This window comes from Pelobates fuscus, chromosome 2 (genome assembly GCF_036172605.1).
Source record: "Pelobates fuscus isolate aPelFus1 chromosome 2, aPelFus1.pri, whole genome shotgun sequence".
Lineage (NCBI taxonomy): Eukaryota > Metazoa > Chordata > Amphibia > Anura > Pelobatidae > Pelobates > Pelobates fuscus.
In genome coordinates, this window is record NC_086318.1 from 363,758,018 (window position 1) to 363,778,716 (window position 20,699).

At 42.0% G+C, this 20,699-nt stretch overlaps 1 protein-coding gene across 1 annotated transcript in view; it reads left to right on the forward strand.

Annotated features, from left to right (window-relative positions):
- SLC24A3 (solute carrier family 24 member 3) overlaps positions 1-20,699 on the forward strand; it is a 345,921-nt gene that overhangs the window by 156,492 nt on the left and 168,730 nt on the right. The gene's annotated exons all lie outside the window — the stretch shown is intronic.

Consider the following 20,699-nt stretch of genomic DNA (forward strand, 5'->3'; position numbering starts at 1 on the left):
GATGTTGTATGTGTGATTGTTTAACTTGGAGGGTACAGAGGCTTTAAAAGATTGGGGTGCTAGCCATGGGGGCGCAGTAGGACTATATTACGTGTGTGCTATAGAGATAAAGCATTCCCTAGAAGAAAAGATGACATGCTCTTTTGAAAATATCTTAAAATTTGTGTTCACAATAAAAATTGCCTCTTGTCTTTGTTAATTCTGCATGTCAATTACTTGTTACTAAATATTCCCATTCTATAATTGTAAAGAGCTGAAGAATATTTTGGCGTGATATTTTGGTGCGATATGAATGCTAATAACAATTAAGAAAACAGATAGGCATTGAATCAATAAATTTGTGTATAATAATCAGACAGCATCATAATTTTATATGTTAACTGTAAGAGGTACAATGTGTTTATTCACTTAAAAGTGAGTTGTCAATCAACTTGAAAAGTCACATCCTACTATAACATATCAAACTGTTTAAGCATGATTTGACAACTTACCTGGGTCCCGACAAGTACCCGCACTGCGTTTGCTGCTAACAGGACCACTGCAGGACTGCATCAGTCTTGCTTTGCTCTAAAGAGATATCCAACTTGTACTGCTAGAATCCAGGTAAGTTGCCAAAGCATGTTAAAATAGTTTTGCATCTTACTGTGAGACAATGCCATGACACAACAGGCTGATGCTAGGAATGTGCTTTTAATAATCAGATTTAAAGGGACACTATAGTCACCCAGACCACTTCAGCTCAATGCAACTGCTATGTTTACATTGCAGGGTTAATCCAGCCTCTAGTGGCTGTCTTCCTGACAGCTGCTAGAGGCGCTTCTGCAACGCTGGATGTGAAAATCGCATTTAGCGTGCAGAACGTCCATTGGAAAGCATTGAGAAATGCTTTCCTATGGACTGTTTGAATGCGTGTGCGGCTCTTGCTGCGCATGCGCATTCCGCTCCACTCAGCAGCTGACGTCAGCGGGGGAGGAGAGGTCACCAGCGCCGTGGGAGCCCAGCGTTGAATTAAAGTAAGTAACTGAGATGGTGCATTGTTTTAACTCCTTTAGCGCCAAGGGAGGGAGGGCTCTGAGGGTGGGGGGGAGGGGGGGGAACAAAAGTGTTATATAGTGTCAGGAAAACGAGTTTGTTTTCCTGACACTATAGTGATCCTTTAATTTGTAAGATTTTTTTTTTTTTTTGGAAACTTGAAACATTGGCTATATTCTTTTAAACCTGCAGGAGTATTCTGATACGAGTATGTGTCCAGTAATGAAGATTCCATTGTTTCGAATGGTTCAAGCCCCTCAAAAAATAAATACTGTAGTCCAATTGGAGTTAACCTTGCTGTTGTGACTCAATTTCCAATGATGCTCACACTTCTGCTTTGTTCTATGTGGCTCTAAATGTTCCACTCAAGTTTGAGGTAAGGGGGTAGATAATTACTGATCACCTCTAATTTTACTTAGGGTCCTAACAACCCCAACATATTTTTTACTTCTTATATATCCAGAGGGTGAATGGGGGATTAGGCTTCTGACCGCAACAGATTCTGTGGTCTATCTGCTATTGTCAAATACTTTAATGTGGTAATTTTGATGTAAGGCAATGAGACTTCAGTTGTGTGGTATATCCCAATGTAAAATAAATGCCAGACTGCATGAAAACATTTGGCAACCAAACATGATCAAAATGTGTGTGTCTCGGGAAATCATTTGCTAATCTATATTAGATCTCTCAAATTCCTTGTGGTTATAGTTTGTACTGCAGGTTAAAAAAGAATACCCAATCAGCCCCTACCATTACACACACATACATATATAGTGTTATATATAAATTCATATAACATTCAATAGTATATCCTGCACAGCAAAGCTTTAGGTACAGGAATCATTATAAACACAAAAAAAAATCACAAAAAAAATCTTTCTGATAACAGAGTTGACTTCAGGCATCTCCTTAAAAACAATGAAATGTAATGAAGCTTACCCTGAAATACAGATTCAATGACATACGTCACGAAAGAAAAATAGTAAAAGCTTAGAAAGGATCGGTTTCTGACTGCTTAACAAAACGCGTAATGAAATGCAGATGATGGCTTCAGAAACTGCAAAATTACCATGGTTATTACTGCCTAAAAAGTCTGATTTGCATGAAACTAATTTTTTTCCTGAGCTTCAAAGAAAATGAAGGATTTTTGTTGGGTTTTATCGCTTGTATTTATTTTATTCCTTAATACTTTGTTTAGTGGTTGCTAAGCTGTTCGTTTGGGTAAAGCAGTAATGTAAATTTTATTAATTTCTTCATATTATGTTTCGTAGTTCCAAATAAAGATAAGAATATACAAATATGAAATTCATTGTAGCATATAACAGCGTACAGAAAACACATTTGTAAGATCAAGCAAGATTGCACTGAGACTTAGATTAGTTTTCCACTGTCATTACATTTTCTGTTCAGGGAATTTTTCCTGTCCAATTAGAATCCCTCTTAATGCACCCTCTGGCGTTTTTGTACGAGCCCCATCTTGCTAGATAAACCCATCACGGCATTTGTAAGTCGATGCAGTGCCAGCCAGCCGGCTTCTTCCTTCAATGCAACAGACAAGTCCAGTTATATCCGTCAGTTTGACTAATTTTATTTTTAAACATGTATTTGGAATACATTAACTTCCCAATTTTTGCAACAGTGACCAGTACTACCAACCACATTATATAGGTGTAGCATTTTTATGTGGTTACAATATTACAACAAACCTTTGCAACATAATTAAAGGACCACTAAAGTGTCAGGAAAACAAACTACTTTTCCTGGCTCTATATGGTCTTTGGGTGTGTCCCCCCCCCCCCACCCTCAGGGTCCCACTCTTGCCAGGCTGAAGGGGGAGGAAGGGGTTAGATTCTTACCTTTCTCCAGCGCCGGGCTCCCTTGGAGCTGGTTCTCTCCTCCCTCTCCCGACGTCATCCGCCAAATGCGCATGGCATGCAAGAGCCACGCGCCCATTCAATCAGTCCATAGGAAAGCATTTTTCAATGCTTTTCCTATGGACAGTGGCATCTTCTCACTGTGAAAATCACAGTGAGAAGCGCGGAAGCGCCTCTAGCGGCTGTCAATGAGACGGCCACTAGAGGCTGGATTAACCCTTATGTAAACATAGCAGTTTCTATGAAACTGCTATGTTTACAGCTGCAAGGTTAACCCTAGATGAATCTGGCACCCAGACCACTTCATTGAGCTGAAGTGTTCTGGGTGCCTATAGTGGTCCTTTAAGCACATCTAATGATGCACTCACGTTGTACTTGTTGGGAGACAGTTACCCTGTATTCCTGGATACATAACACCAAGGAAAGAACCTGGAACAGAGGACAGAACCTTGAAAACAACATGGTTCTGCCTGATTTGGCAAGACTTGGGTCCAGCAGTATTGGATTAAAGTAGGTGAAACTAGTGTGACAAAAAAGTCTTATCTATCATGAGTTAAATATAATGTGTTGTGTATCCTACCAGTAGCAGATGATTTAGAACTCCTTTCCAGAACTTAGACTCCCATGATTCTACTAATGTCACTTTAGCAAAAAACTCGCAGTATTTACAAACATTGTGGAATTATTCACATTTTTGTCCGAATTTTTTTTTTATTATTGAAATAGTAAGGATCTATTAATCAGAATAATATTATTTAGTACAATGAAACAATACTGCAGAGGTCAAACATAGTTTTGTAAGTTATTAAAATAATTATAATGCTATGTTACAATGAGAATCCGGTAACACCTAGATACCATTACCAGCCAGATTCACGACACAGTACTTAACAACAATGAAAAGCAAACTATGAATATATATCTTTGGTCATTACAATGACTGTAACTATGATCATAAATTAATAGTACCGGCTATAATAGCTATGGCTATAAAATCAGCTATATTGTTCTATTACTAACAACATTAAAGGGACACTATATGCACCAAGACCACTTCAGCTCACTTAAGTGGTCTGGGTGTAGTGTCTCTGTCCCCCTTAGTCCTGCAATGTAAAGCATTGCCGTTTATGAGAAACTAAAATGTTTACTTTGCAGCAAAAAGACAGCCTCTAGAGGCGCTTCCGGGCGTTTACCAGACCCTAGGTAGCCTAAATGATGCTGGAGGTCCTCATGCTCTGCATGAGTACATCCAGCGTCAGTGAAAACCCCATAGGAAAGCATTAAGTCAATGCCTAATGCATGCACAATGCTCAACACACGTGCATTAGGCCTCCTGTCTGATGATGTCTCAAGTGACTCAAGGGTTTTTACCCGTTTATGTTCCACTGGGGGGGCTCAAGGAATGGGGGGAGGGGGGCAAAGGGCACTATAGTGTTAGGTATACAGGTTTTGTATTCCTAACACTATAGAATCCCTTTAATAATGGATGCAGTACTTACCTGATATTCTGCTGAATCCAATGGGCAAGCAAAAATTACAGAGAACTTGGCAGCGCCACCTTGCAGGACTTTACGAGGCTGAAAAAAATTATTGTTTATAATGCAAATGTAAAACAGCTGTTCGTTGAAAAATTCAAAACAGAACTCTGAATAACTTGATTGTTTTTGCTTTCTTTGCATCTGCAAATGAAACTTTGCAAAAATTAAAACTAGCTGGCTAGATTTCAAGTTTAAAATGATGGCTGGTAGATGATGGCTGGTAGATGGATGAATCTTAAAGCGGCACTGTCACTATCTGGGGGACTTTGCATAATGTTGCCTCGCCACTGTTGGTGCTGTTTACAAGCTTGAAAAAGACACTTTGGTCGAAACGTTGCTGCTGGACACTGCTCAATAAAATGCCTATCTAAGCCTTGAAGTGCCTGGACCTTTTTTCTTTCTTCAGTGACTACAAACTGCTTATGAGCCAAAGTCACTGCAGTACTTTTGTGCATGCGTAAGAGTACAGCATTGCAGTCTATGGAGGACCCCATGTCCTCCATAGATACAGCTAATATTTCAGTGAATGTCCAACACAGTCAGTATGTGTATTGAGTAGAATTAATCTTTATGAAATACTCATTTTGTGGGGGGATGAGGGAAGAGGAATGACGGTGCTGCTTTAACCCCTTAAGGACACAACTTCTGAAATAAAAAGGAATCATGACGGAATATTTCCGTCATGTGTCCTTAAGAGGTTAAGAGAACCCTAGTTAATGACTCCAGTAGTTTGCTTTGGTATTTTTGGTATTCAGAAGACTACCAAATCCTATGCAAATCTCTGGTGCTAAAATTTATGCCACTTGTTTTTTTTAACAATTTATTTAACTTGTTTGACATAATTACCATACAACTGTTTAGATATATAATTATATTCTCTGTACCAATGTTTCTTAGCCTTTTTTGAACCAAGTAACATTTCAGTGAGACATTTTTATGATCTTATTAATAAGCACACTTGTTGAAAACCAATGATCTATGCAGTAAGTTTTATGTTGGCCATGTTCATAAGATTTAATTATTATGCTAATAAAAACATTGTCAAATCCCATTGTGGTCCTTCCCTAAGAGCTGTTTATCTGGCTAATAGTCACTCTGTTTTGCTAGGCAGTGTGTTCTAAAGTTCTAACAGTGTAGGTCCACCTATGGTGATGGCCTATTTCACCAAAGTGTAGTAATTCACAAATGGAGGATACCGCACTCATACTTAGGAACCCAGGTGCTTATCAGGGCCAGAGTTTGCAAAACCCAGTTTAGTAGATAAAATAAATTAGGTCCAAGCACTTAGGATTGCTGCAGGAAGGCAGGTTTATTGGAACAAAAAGTGCAACGTTTAGGTAGGGATCGACCGATTATCGGTCTGGCCGATATTATTGGCCGATATTCTGAATTTTCAGCAATATCAGTATCGGCCTATAAAGATACCGATATTGGCGACAATGCAGACAGGGCAATGGGGGCGGAGCTTAGTGTGCGGCGAGTCGGAGCTTAGCGTGCGGTGGGGCTAAATGTGGCCCGAACTGGTAAGTATGGGGTAAGCTAGAAAGAGTCAATGCTCCCCATCTATCTACCCCAGTGCTCTTACGACCCCATCTACCCCAGTGCCCCTACTACTCCATCAACCCCAGTGCCCTTAAAACCCCATCTACCCAGTGCCCCTACTACCCCAGTGCCGTTACAAACCATGTACCCCAGTGCCCCTACTACCCCACCTACCCCAGTGCCCCTACTACCCCTGTGTTCTCACAACCCCATCTACCCCAGTGCCCCTACTACCATATCTACCCCAGTGCCCCTACAACCTTACAACCCCATCTACCCCAGTGCCCATACTACCCCATCTACCCCAGTGCCCTTACAACCCCATCTACCATAGTGCCCATTCTACCCCAGTGCCTCTACTCCCTGTCTACCATAGTTCCCCTGCTCCCCATCCGGCATAGTGCCCCTACGTCCCTATCTACCCCAGTGCCGCTGCTCACCATAGTGCCCCTGCTCGCCTATCTACCCCAGTGCCCCTACTCCCTGTCTATCATAGTGCCCCTGCTCCCCATCCGGCATAGTACCCCTGCTCCCTATCTACCCCAGTGCCCCTGCTCCCTGTCTACTTTAGTGCCGCTGCTCGCCTATCTTCCCCCAGATTCCTACCCCACATATTTATACACAACCACACTGCTTCCACTACACAAACACACACACACACTGCATCCACTACACAAACACACACACACACACACACACACTGCATCCACTACACAAACACACACACTGCATCCACTACACAAACACACACACACTGCATCCACTACACAAACACACACACTTACTGCATTCACTAATCAAATACTCTTACTGTATCCACTACACACACATAACAAGTTCTGACTGGCATGTAGATTTTGTGCATTTACCTTAATAAAAAAAAGATTTGCAAAAAATCTGACTCACTGGACAGATTGTCTTACTGACTGGTGAATCTAGGCCACAGTGCTAAAAATATTCCAGTCCCAGTGTCAGTGTGGATTTTAAAAAAAAATAATCAGATGTTTTAAAAAAAAAAAAAAAAAAATCCAATTAACCCTGAATGCATTTCATACAGTTTCAGGGTTATTAGGAAATGAAGTACATGCGCATATTAATAGAGCGTCTGAAAACTCAAGGGATATTACAGATAGAATATGTTTATTAAAATAGAAATAATATTCTGCTTGTGTCCCCTTTATAGACATTTTTTCACGTGAATGGTTTCAATTATAGCTATAATTTTGTATAACTGATGGATATTTATTTACATTTAAATTCATATAAAATATATGTAAACTGTGTGAACGTATTTTGTAACTCAAACATAATTTTAACCCTTTAATATGGTTATGGTGCCAGGAAGCCCGAGGTGCGGTCCACCGGTAATCTGTCAAATGTATTAGGAACCGCTTGATACTTTCCGTGTTTATCGGCGTATAACACGCACCGGCGTATAACACGCACCTCGTTTTAAGAAGGAAATTCCAGGAAAATTCCCCCCCTCCCATAGTATTCCCCCCCCTCATCCCATAGTGTTCCCCCCCCCCCGCCGGAAACCGGAACCTGAAATTGAAGTTCCAGTACCGCGGTGCGCGCTGAACACCGGCCCACGCTTCAAGACAGGTAAGTAAATATGGTATATCGGCGTATAACACGCACCCATCATTTTCCCCCTATTTTCAGGGAGAAAAAGTGCGTGTTATACGCCGATAAATACGGTACTTTTCAGTTTTGGGTGCCTGACATCCTACTTAGATATGTTCTCAGTCAATTGATACTGTTTACCTGGAATATGCTAGCATGATAAAGCAGAAGTATGACTGTTCAGTATATCAAGAAAAATCAGACTCAAAGAATAGCAAGCATCTAACACAGCAAGGTAAGAGTCAAACAATTCCTAAATGGTTTGACAGCTTATAGTGTGCTGTTGTAGTTATGGTGCCTAGAGTGCCATTTAAATGTAAAGATATTAAACAGTTATTTATATTATTCAACATTTATATTATTCTTTTGCATTACAGCACAATAAACACAGAACATATAAGCATCTGAGTGTGTTCTATTTGCACCTGGAGCACTGTAGAGAATCCGTCTCATAACTGGGTTCCTCTGCGTTCTCTGTGACGCCGCACAGTCATGCGCCACAGGGTTTTCTGGAAAGCAGAATTTTGGTCCGAATGGCGAATTCGCCGGACCGAGTTTGGCGCATAATTATGCCATCTATAGTCATGCTAATAGGGAATTCTACTGTCCACGAATCACAAGGTATTTCCTTATGAGATAGACCTATAGAAATTAAGCCATGCCTATTTATATCTCCCACTCCATGTTGCCCTGTTGTGGTTCTAGTAGCCCAAAAGCGCGTTCCTTGTGTATCCTTTTTTCTGGTATCTGATTTGACCTGTTTATTGTTTTTTCCTGATCTTTGTAATTCTTTGGCTTATTATATCGTTTCTCCGCATCTCTCCTGCCCTGGTCCTCGGATTCCCTCAGACTCCTCTACCATTAACCCAGCCACTCTAAGGATAGGTATACTGTATAGTGTGCTACAGTCTGTTCATTTTGGTTCCACCGATCCTGACAAGCATTCAGAAACAAATGTAGTATGTAGAAAAATATTTGGGCTTTTTTTGTTGTACTCTCATATATTCTGGAGTCATTTACAATGAAAGAAAACAAAACACAATATGGTGTAGAATAGAATGTTTCTCAGTATATTTAGATGTATTAAAGGACTTATGAGCAAAATGCGCTGGCAACTACCTCTCTGGTGAAGATTTGTCCCAGCAGCTAACTGTATCTCCATATTGGCTATTTGCATTATTGCTCCAAAACTAAAAAGATTTGTTTTATGATTCTTATAAAATTGAAAAAAGGTAATGTTTGCCCTTTAGCTTCAGCTGTGTCTTTATATCATAATACAATGTTTTTCCGAGAATTAAAATTACTTCTCGATCAATGCATCTCTTTTTCTTCTGCATAGCAGAATGTAGAGATTTCCAAATCAAAAACAGAAAATAACAAACAGCTGCGTAGAATATGCTGTCCGCTTTACTGAATGAAAGGCATAATCAGGGATTCGTAGGCATGTTTACCAACTCATCAGGAAAACCCAAAGCATACCAGACCAGTTATCCCGAAACCAGGAATAGTGCTTAAAATTAATCTCCCAATAACATAAAAGGTAGCTGGTTTACAAAACGCTGATTAAACATTGTTAATGGGATACCTAATGTAAATAACAAAGAGATTTTAATAGCTTTGAGCTTTAGGAATTTGGTGTAGCTTAAAGAGAATTAGGGCTTTTTTTATGCAAGTACACAGATGAGCTGGCAGTTCAAAGTCTGATTACATATACGGAGTGGAAATCCCTCAAATGACATGCGCCTCGCAAAGGCATTGTGAAAAATAATATGGTTTGTTTTATTTTTTTTTTTTTAAATTTGCAACTAAAGCTTATTATATTTGTTCTCGTGAGTAGTCATCCCCTTCAGGCTTTTTGTTGTAAACACTGTCTTTTCAGAGAAAATTTAGTTTACATTACAGCCTAGGAATACCTCCACTGGCCGCTCTTCAGATGGCTACTAGAGGAGCTTCCTGGGGCAGTGCTACACTGTGTGCAGCACTGCCATTCAGTACCTCCACCCTCTGCATGGAGACACTGAATTGTCCTCATAGAGATGCATTGATTCAATGCATCTCTATGAGGAGATACTGTTTGGCTTGTACTGGCTCTGGCCCTGATCTGCCTCCTTGACAGTCTAAGACAATCCAATGCTTGCCTATTGGAAAGCATTGTGACTGGCTTTGATAAACACTTCTGATGATGTCAGCCAAGCAGGCTGATCAGGGACAGAGCTAGCAGCAGACTGGAATAAAAGTAAGATTTTACACTATTTTGGGGAGCTAGGGGAGGGGCTAGATGGTGTTTTTAACACTATAGGGTCAGGAATACATGTTTGTTCCTTTAAAGATACATTATTATAAGTACTGTATCTCTGTTATACACTCAGAAATACCAAAATATGTAGTTCCTTTAAAGGAAGGACAATAGGGAAGAACACAAATAGGGACAGAGGGATTTGGACTCAAAATAAGGTCTGTCCCTCCTAAATAGTGACACTTGGGTGGTATGATGCTTGATGTGCAGCTGCTGGGGGCACAGCTTACAGAAGTTATATTTACCTGAAGCTCTTCTTGTGGGTGAAACATACTTTGTCATTGTCAGGATCGGGTCAGGGATCCAACACGCAGAGTACAAAGAGTAGCAGATACGTATACCGGTCCTTAGAATGGCCGGACTTAACGTATAACTACGATAGAATGGTCAGAGACAAGCCGAGGTCGAGGGAACGAGAAGACAGGTAAGCGAGAGACAAGCCGGGTCAAGGATAACAGAAAGACAGGAGAGTAAATACCAAAGCCGGGTCAGAACCAAAAGGCAAGAGAATAACAAAGCACTGTGTGACTAGGCGGACTAGAACCACGACAGGGCAATGAGTAAATGAGAGAGCCACTGTTAAGTATCCTGGCTAGGGAGAGAAGACACGCCTCCGGCGAGTCCTGATTCGTCTCCCGAGATTTGAGTGACAGAACGTTCCGGGTTGGCGTCATGACGTCGACCTCCGGTCCTCCTGCTATAAAAGGAAGTGACTCCCTCGCGGCCGGCGTTAGCAAGACCGAGTGAACCGCGAGGGGCCGAGGAGACATGCCGTCCGGATGGATAAACTTCTAAGTCTCTACCTCTCTCAGAGGTAGAGGCTTCAGGTACCCTGACAGTACCCCCCCTCTCAGATACGCCCACCGGGCGGAAGGAGCCGGGGCGAGATGGAAAGCGGGAGTGAAATGCCCTGCGAAGGCGAGGAGCATGAACATCCTCTTGTGGTACCCAACTCCTCTCCTCAGGACCATAACCCTTCCAGTCAACCAAATATTGTACTCTCCCCCGGGAGACACGGGAATCAATAATGGAGTTAACCTCATACTCCTCCTGACCCTCCACCTGAACAGGGCGCGGAGGGGCGATTGTGGAGGAGAATCTGTTACAGATTAGAGGTTTCAGCAATGACACGTGAAAGGAGTTCGGAATGCGTAAAGTAGCCGGGAGAGCTAGACGATACGCCACTGGGTTAATTCGAGTCAAGATCCTGTAGGGACCAATATAACGAGGAGCGAATTTCATGGAAGGAACTTTAAGGCGAATATTCCTAGTACTCAACCAAACTCTATCGCCTGGAACAAAATTCGGAGCCGCCCTTCTACGTTTGTCAGCATGTTTCTTAACCAGTATAGAATTGTGTAGAAGAATCTGTCGAGTCTGATCCCACAACTTCCTCAAATTGGCCACATGGACATCAACCGACGGCACTCCTTGGGAAGAAGAAACCGAGGGAAGAATAGATGGATGAAAGCCATAGTTCATGAAGAAGGGGCTTGAATGCGTAGAGTCACAAACGAGATTGTTGTGCGCAAACTCCGCCCAAGGAATCAAACCGACCCAATCGTCCTGGTGTTCGGAAACAAAACAACGTAAGTATTGCTCAATCTTCTGGTTGGTTCGTTCGGCAGCTCCGTTAGACTGAGGATGATAGGCGGACGAGAAATTCAATTTGATGCCTAATTGAGAACAGAACGATCTCCAAAAACGTGAAACAAATTGGGAGCCTCTATCAGAAGTAATCTCCGAAGGAATCCCATGCAAGCGAAAAATCTCTTTAGCAAAGATCTCCGCCAATTCAGGAGAAGTCGGGAGTTTAGGCAAAGGTACGAAATGTGCCATCTTGGTAAACCTATCGACTACGGTGAGGATAACAGTGTGCCTTTTAGAAACAGGCAATTCCACAATAAAGTCCATTGCCACACAGGACCAAGGTTTGTCAGGAATTTCCAGAGGTTGTAGAAGGCCACAAGGAAGCGAATGCGGTAGTTTAGTTTTAGTACAGACCTCACAAACTCCGATAAAATCCTTAATATCCTTCCGTAACGAAGGCCACCAGAAATCCTTGGAGATCAAAGAATACGTCTTGCGAACACCCGGATGACCAGCCACCTTACTCTCGTGAAGACACTGTGAGAGCTCCAATTGGAGTTCAGGAGGAACTAAATGTCTGGAAGCCGGAGTCAGTCTAGGTGCCAGATGCTGCAAGCTCCTTATCTGATCAAGTAGCGGGGAGTGAACTTTGAGAGTAGTGTTAGCGATAATGTTACACTTGGGTACTATAGAGGACAAAACCGGCTCAGATACGGCAGCAGGTTCATATTGGCGAGATAAGGCATCGGCTTTAGAATTCTTAGAACCTGGCCTATATGTGAGTACGTAGTTGAAGTGAGTGAGAAATATGGACCAACGAGCCTGTCTAGATGATAGTCGTTTAGCCTCTCCAATATAGGATAAGTTTTTATGATCTGTCAAAATAGTAACAGGATGCAAAGTACCCTCCAATAAATGTCTCCACTCCTTCAAGGCCATTATAACCGCTAGTAGTTCCCTGTCACCAATGTCATATCTGCTTTCAGTACCTGACAATTTTTTGGAAAAGTATCCACAAGGATGTAATGGTTTATCTACACCCAACCTTTGGGACAGAACAGCACCTATACCTGTCTCAGAAGCGTCAACTTCGAGTAGGAAAGGTAGTGTAGTATCAGGGTGAACTAAAATTGGTGCGGAAGCAAACAGCTCCTTGAGTGTCTTAAAAGCCAGAAGTGCTTCAGTAGACCAATTCTTAGTATCAGCCCCTTGTTTGGTCATATTGGTGATGGGAGCAATGATAGAGGAGTATCCCTTAATGAAACGTCTGTAGTAATTGGAGAAACCAATAAATCTCTGGATAGCCTTGAGACCCTTAGGTAAAGGCCAATCTAATATGGATTGGAACTTCTCCGGATCCATTTCAAACCCCTCCCCAGAAATCACATAACCAAGAAAGGTAGTTTGGGATTGGTCAAAGCTGCATTTCTCTAGTTTGCAGTATAAGCCATGCTGAAGAAGTTTGTGTAAAACCCTTCTGACTTGTCCGTGGTGAGTTTCAATATCCCTGGAATGTATAAGTATATCATCAAGGTATACAATCACACTGTCATCTTGAAACTCCCTAAGAACCTCATTAATAAGGTCCTGAAATACCGCCGGGGCATTGCAGAGACCAAAAGGCATTACAGTATACTCATAGTGCCCATATCGAGTATTGAATGCAGTTTTCCACTCGTCTCCGTCGTGAATTCTCACCAAATTATAAGCACCTCTAAGGTCTAACTTAGTGAAAATCTTAGAACTTTTTAATCGATCAAAAAGCTCGGTGATCAAGGGAATCGGATATACATTTCTAATGGTTATCTTGTTAAGACCTCGGTAGTCAATGCAGGGTCTTAAAGAACCATCCTTCTTTTTAACAAAAAAAAATCCAGCCCCAGCAGGAGAGGAGGATCTTCTAATGAACCCCTTGTCTAGGTTTTCACGAATATACTCCTCTAGAACTAAGTTTTCATTCGTAGACAAAGGGTATACATGACCCCTGGGGGGCATAGTACCAGAAAGTAAATTAATTTTGCAATCAAAAGGCCTATGTGGTGGTAAGGTATCAGCCTTTCCTTTGTCAAATACTGCCTTTAAATCTTGATACAAGGACGGTATCTGTACTTTGGTAGAGTCGGTAGCGTTATTAAGTGAGTTGACACTACAAAGAGGTGACACTTTCTTTAAACAATTCTCTTGACAATCCTGACCCCACGAAACTATTTCCCCTGATCTCCAATCTATAACGGGGTTATGTCTCTTAAGCCAGGAGTATCCCAGGACTATGGGAACAGAAGGAGATGAAATGAGTAGTAGGGATATTTCCTCCTTGTGTAGAATACCAGTAGTTAAGTAAAGAGGTGTGGTCTCCCGGAAAATCACAGGCTCAACTAAAGGTCTACCATCAATGGCCTCAACAGCCAAGGGTGTCTTCCTTAACTGGGATGGGATAGTGTGTTTGGTGAGAAACTTTTGGTCGATAAAACTCTCAGCAGCGCCAGAGTCTATCAATGCCATAGTCTCTAAAGTTCCCTTTTCCCAAGTTAAAGAGACCGGTAATAGGAGTCTATGTTCTTTGTAGTTATGAGTAGAGGACAAAATCGAAACACCCAAGGTCTGTCCTCTAGAGAAACTTAGGTGCGAGCGTTTCCCGGACGACTGGGACAGCTCAAACGTACATGACCTCTGGCCCCACAATACATACACAGTCCCTCCCTTCTCCTGTACTGTCTCTCCTCCTCTGAGAGACGAGTAAGGCCTAACTGCATAGATTCTGAAACCTGTGGAGTTTTGGTTTCAGAAATTTGAAATGATGGTGCTAGTCTAAAGGAAGATTTACCGGTTCTATCTCGAGTATTCTGCCTCTCCCTTAGACGTTCGTCAATACGAGAGATAAAGGAAATTAAGTCTTCCAGGTTCTCGGGAAGCTCTCTTGTCGCTACCTCATCAAGTATTACATCGGATAATCCATTTAAAAATACGTCTATATAGGCCTGTTCATTCCATTTTACCTCTGCCGCCAAAGACCTGAACTCTAGTGCGTAATCCACAAGTGTTTGGTTGTCTTGTCTAAGGCGCAACAGTAACCTGGCTGCATTGACCCTCCTGCCAGGGGGATCAAAAGTTCTTTTAAAAGCAGCTACAAAGGCATTATAGTTATAGACTAATGGATTATCATTCTCCCACAACGGATTAGCCCATCTCAGAGCTTTCTCAATGAGTAAGGTAATAATAAATCCCACTTTTGCCCTATCAGTAGGGTATGAACGGGGCTGTAGCTCGAAATGGATACTGATCTGGTTCAAAAAGCCACGACACCTCTCAGGAGAACCAGCATAACGTACAGGTGGGGTAACTCGGGAAGAAGCACCTACAGTAGCTACCTCTAGCCCTGAACCCACAGAAGAAGCAGACATATTACGCATCTCCTCAGGTGGATTAATAGGACGAGATAGCAGCGCCTGTAGTGCTAGAGCCATCTGATCCATCCTATGATCCATGGCTTCAAACCTAGGATCAGGAGAACCAAGCTGACAATTTGTACCTGCAGGATCCATGGCCCTGTCGTAATGTCAGGATCGGGTCAGGGATCCAACACGCAGAGTACAAAGAGTAGCAGATACGTATACCGGTCCTTAGAATGGCCGGACTTAACGTATAACTACGATAGAATGGTCAGAGACAAGCCGAGGTCGAGGGAACGAGAAGACAGGTAAGCGAGAGACAAGCTGGGTCAAGGATAACAGAAAGACAGGAGAGTAAATACCAAAGCCGGGTCAGAACCAAAAGGCAAGAGAATAACAAAGCACTGTGTGACTAGGCGGACTAGAACCACGACAGGGCAATGAGTAAATGAGAGAGCCACTGTTAAGTATCCTGGCTAGGGAGAGAAGACACGCCTCCGGCGAGTCCTGATTCGTCTCCCGAGATTTGAGTGACATGACGTCGACCTCCGGTCCTCCTGCTATAAAAGGAAGTGACTCCCTCGCGGCCGGCGTTAGCAAGACCGAGTGAACCGCGAGGGGCCGAGGAGACATGCCGTCCGGACGGATAAACTTCTAAGTCTCTACCTCTCTCAGAGGTAGAGGCTTCAGGTACCCTGACAGTCATGAAGTACTCAGTACTGTATATTGAACCAGCTGTTTATTATTATCGGTAGTGCTGCAATCTACATATGCACTGTGTACAACTCCAAGTTCTCTCCAGGGAGAGCCTTCAATACTTTGTGCTACCAGCGCATGTTTCAATATGGCCAAAATTCATATAACGCTAAAGTGCTCCTGCTGTGTGATAGACTACACTGGTGCGCTGCCTTATAATGGCAGCAATTTCTACAAAGTACTGCTGCTAAAAGCCACTGTCAGAAATGAGAGTGGCTTCAAAGAACCATGCACTTTGCAGTAATGAAAACTGGGTATGGTGCTTAGACTGACCTTTTAACAGTGCACAGTCTAACAGGGTGATTAGGTGATCTAATGTACAGACATTCTAACAGTGATACAATGCTAACAGTGTGCAGACCTACTAACAGGGTGATGCAAGGATCAAGTCCTGGAGGAAAAAGTGTGGGAACTCACGCAAGATCCAAGTGAAGTGTGTAGGGGGGCTGTGAAGTGGGTAGGGGGGCTGTATGGTGGGTAGGGGGGTTGTAAGGAGGGTAGGGGGACTGTGAGTGGGTAGGGGGGCTGTAAGGTGGGTAGGGGGACTTGAGGTGGGTAGGGGGACTGTTAGTGGGTAGGGGGGCTCACTGACAGACACACTGATAGACACACACACACACACACACTCATCCACAGACACACACACACAGATATACAAACACAGACTCACTGACCGCCAGACACACACACAAATCACACATACACGCAAACACACACACACACAATGCCTCCAAACACTCACAGATTATTTTTTTTAAATCCACCCATCCTCCCTACATTTGGGAGAGCTGGGTTGATTTTTTACCTGGGGCAGGAAGGCAGGCGGGCGGTTAAACTCCAGACGGGCGGCGTGCCGCAGAGTGATGCAGGGAGCCGTAATATAACGTCATATTCCGTCTCCCAGCATCACTCTGCGGCGCTGGAGGGAGCTGAGCAGGGAGAGCTCACAAATCAGCGCTCCCTCGCCACCCGTCTGCCCCGAGGCTAACAAGGCAAATGCCTTGTTTGCCTAGTGGGCAAACAAGTCCTGCAGGACCTCAAAAGGGAACGATGTTCCTGCTGTGGAAAAAGTGCAGGAACGCCGTTCCCAAACGTTCCTGCAGGACTCAAGCCCTGGTGATTAGGTGATATAGTGAACAGACATTCTAACAGTGATTCAGTGCTAATAGTGTACAGACCTACTAACCGGTGATAACGTGCTAATGATATACAATCTCACTGACTGATGTGTGATAGAGTGCTAACAATTTACAGGCTGAGTTATAGGTGATACAGTGCTGACAATATACACACATACTAACAAGTGATATGCTGCTAATTATGTACAGACCTACTAACAGCCTAACTGACTGATAGGTGATATAGTGCTAACAGTTCACAGTCTGTCAGTGATAACAACGAACATGCTGACTGTTAGGTGGGGGTGCTTTTTATTTTATTTTTTTTAAGTAAAAATTGCAGAATTTTTCACAGTCAGCTCATCAAAGCAAACTCATCAAAATTCAGAGAGGCTTTCATCTCAAACCAAACGGAGCGTATTTATTGTTAGTCAGGTCTATTTGTATGCAAAGTATATATACAGTTTGTGTTATTTATCAAGACATATGTTTATTCATCTATTTAGGAGGAAGAAAATAGATCGGTTTCTAAAAATAGTTTTAAAAGGTGTTCATCCTACAATGTGAAAAGATCTGATGAGACTAAATGAGACTTTGATTGCACATTCTTGTATTAACCCATGAAATGACATGGATTTTATACACTCAGTTGTACACTGCTTTCAGTATCATTTAATGCTGTATTTTGAATATTACTGTGTGTTCTATGTAATATCTACATCTCATGTCACGAGTTGAAAATAAGGAATTAATAAAGCTATTGTAATTTGCATTCTTGATACACTTAAATGCATCATCCATTGCTCATATTGTAACCTATTGTAAAATGTAACCCTTGGAAAAAAGATTACACAGAACTGGGCACAGTACAAAGACACATATACAATACATAGATATGGGTTACTGTACAAATGTAGGCCACTGATTTACTGTGTGTGAGAGAGATAGTAATGTATTTATTTACAACCTTAGCATTGTGATATAATTAACCCTTTAAGGATGAGGTCAGTTGTAAAAGTAGTGATCAAAACAAAACATAAACAAAACCTGGAATTTGCGCTATATGTCTGTTCAACCATAATTCAACTCTTTCCATGTGGATGAATCACAGTAACAAAAATAGCATATCTCTTAACATCTGTAAAATGAATCACAGTAACAAAAATAACATCTCTCTTAACATCTGGAAAATGCATTTTTTGTATGGCCTGGTGACCTGTGACCTCTTCCCTAATAAAATAAAAGCCTAAAAATACGTTATGTGATATTAACCATTAAGGGCAATATAATTAAGGAATTTGGGCCAACAATATAATTTTTTTTAAAAGCTGTGTTAATACATATTGGTGTGGGGGGCATCTTTAGGAAAGCAATGATCATGCCACACACACCAATATTTCACTGGCTGGAAATTAACTTTAAAAAATAAACTTTAATTCATCTTTTAATTGTGTAAATGTTGCAGCTTCTGCAGGAACCAGAGAGTCTACACTAACTTTTCAATGGTTCTTAAAGGATTACTATAGTGCCAGTACTATAGAGTCCCACTCCCGTGGCGCTGAAGGGGGAGAAAGGGGTTAATCCCTTTCCTTTCTCCAGCGCCGGGCTCCCTCGGCGCTGGGGCTCTTCTCCCTCTTTTGATGTCATCGGCTAAATGCGCATGTGCGGCAAGAGCCACGCGCGCATTCAGCCAGTCTCATAGGAAAGCATTCTCAATGTTTTCCTATGGACGCTGGCGTCTTCTCACTGTGAAAATCACAGTGGGAAGCGCCTCTAGCGGCTGTCAATGAGACAGCCACTAGAGGCTGGATTAACCCATAGGTAAACATAGCAGTTTCTCTGAAACTGCTATGTTTACAGCAGTATGGGTTAATCCTAGATGGACCTGGCACCCAGACCACTTCATTAAGCTGAAGTGGTCTGGGTGCCTATAGTGGTCCTTTAAGGTAAGAGCTGAAATGAAAGGGCACAAGCTCTCTTATAGAAGTATATGATGGAACTGGTACGATGATTAGGACATATATGCCATGCCTGCACACACCATGCATTATAGCCACTGAAGGCCAATAGGAAAATTACCTTGTCTCTGCGATCTCACCAATGGATAGCATGATTATACTCACAGTGATTTCTGCATGGAGAATTGTCTTATTCATGCATTTTCAAAGATAGACAGTAAAGGTAAATGCCAAAACCTTCCATCTTCAAGAGACGAGAATCTGTTTCTCGGTAAATGCAACTTTGTATAGAATGGAATGGCCATCCTGTCTTGGCTCCTAGCTGCTTTAGAATTCTGAAAGTCCAAAAGTGGGCATATCCCTACTTCCCTGATTTATGTCCCTGCATATCTATATATGATTTGAGTGCCATTGATGCACAGCAGAATTCAGTGCTTTGGAGGTAATGTGCACTGTGGGACCTCAGCACATTCATGGCAGAGATCCTACTAGTGTAAAAAGATTGAATGTAGCGTAATCATCACCCATCACCTCCTCCTGACTATCTCCTTGGAAAGATCCTACTAGTGTAAAAAAGAGTGTGTGTAGCGTGATCATCACCCATCGCCTCCTGATTGTCTCCTTGGAGAGATACTACTAGTGTAAAAAAGAGTGTGTGTGGCGTGATCATCACCCATCGCCTCCTTCTGATTGTCTCCTTGGAGAGATACTACTAGTGTAAAAAAGAGTGTGTGTGGCGTGATCATCACCCATCGCCTCCTTCTGATTGTCTCCTTGGAGAGATACTACTAGTGTAAAAAAGAGTGTGTGTGGCGTGATCATCACCCATCGCCTCCGCCTGATTGTCTCCTTGGAGAGATCCTACCAAATTAAAAATGAGCGAGTGTAGTGTGATCATCACCCATCACCTCCTCCTAATTGTCTCCTTGGAGAGATCCTACTAGTTTAAAAAAGAGTGAGTGTAGCGTGATCATTACCCATCACCACATCCTGATTGTCTCCTTGGAGAGATCCTACTAGATTAAAAAGGAGTGAGTGCAAAGTGATCATCACCCATCGCTTCCTCCTGACTTTCTCCCTGGAGAGATCCTACTAGATTATTATAGAGTGAGTATAGTGTGATCATCATCCATTGCCTCCACCTGACTGTCTCCTTGGAAAATGCAAATATTAGTGTTTTTTACTTTTTCACTGTGTGACTGCTTTGATTATGACCTGCTTGATTGAAAAAGATCCAAAATATTAGTATAATGCCACCTGGGGGCATCTGCGTCTAAATAGCCCAGCATGCAATGTTTCAGCCCCTTTAGCCATCCCTAGCAATGCCAATGGCAGTAGGAATTGTTCATTATATCTGAAATGAATTCCAACATTAAAGGTTGCAGTTCTACTTGTTAAGAAAATTACATGTTATATTTTGAATTCATTTGGCATAATTTGCTATATAGGCATATCTACCCATGTGCATTAAATTAACAGAACTTACAGTTGCTGCTTCATTTACCTTCTTTTATATCTAACAGACAAAAATAACAACGCAAAACACGGTGATTCATTGTAAAACTACAAGGTTGTGCTTCATTCGATGACTAATGTGTTTAAATAATAATTAAATAATTTAAGTAATATATAAATATATAAAACTTCACATATTAGGATGGTAAGGTACTTCTATAGAACAGAATGCGTGAGAGATGAGACCACTGATCATGTACACTGATCAGCCACAACATTAAAAACACTTTTCTAGATATTAATGTGCTTACGTAAGCTGTTGTGGCAGAGTAAGCGGTTTTGTAACGTCATGCACTACAAATTTAAAAAAAAAAAACACTTTTCTAATATCGCTTAGTTCCCCTTGTGTTGCCAAAACAGCTCTGATGCGTCGAGGCATGGACTCCACAAGACCTCTGTAGTATCTGGCACCTAGACATTAGCAATTTGTGATGGACTTTAATAATCATTATTGCTGCATGTTTG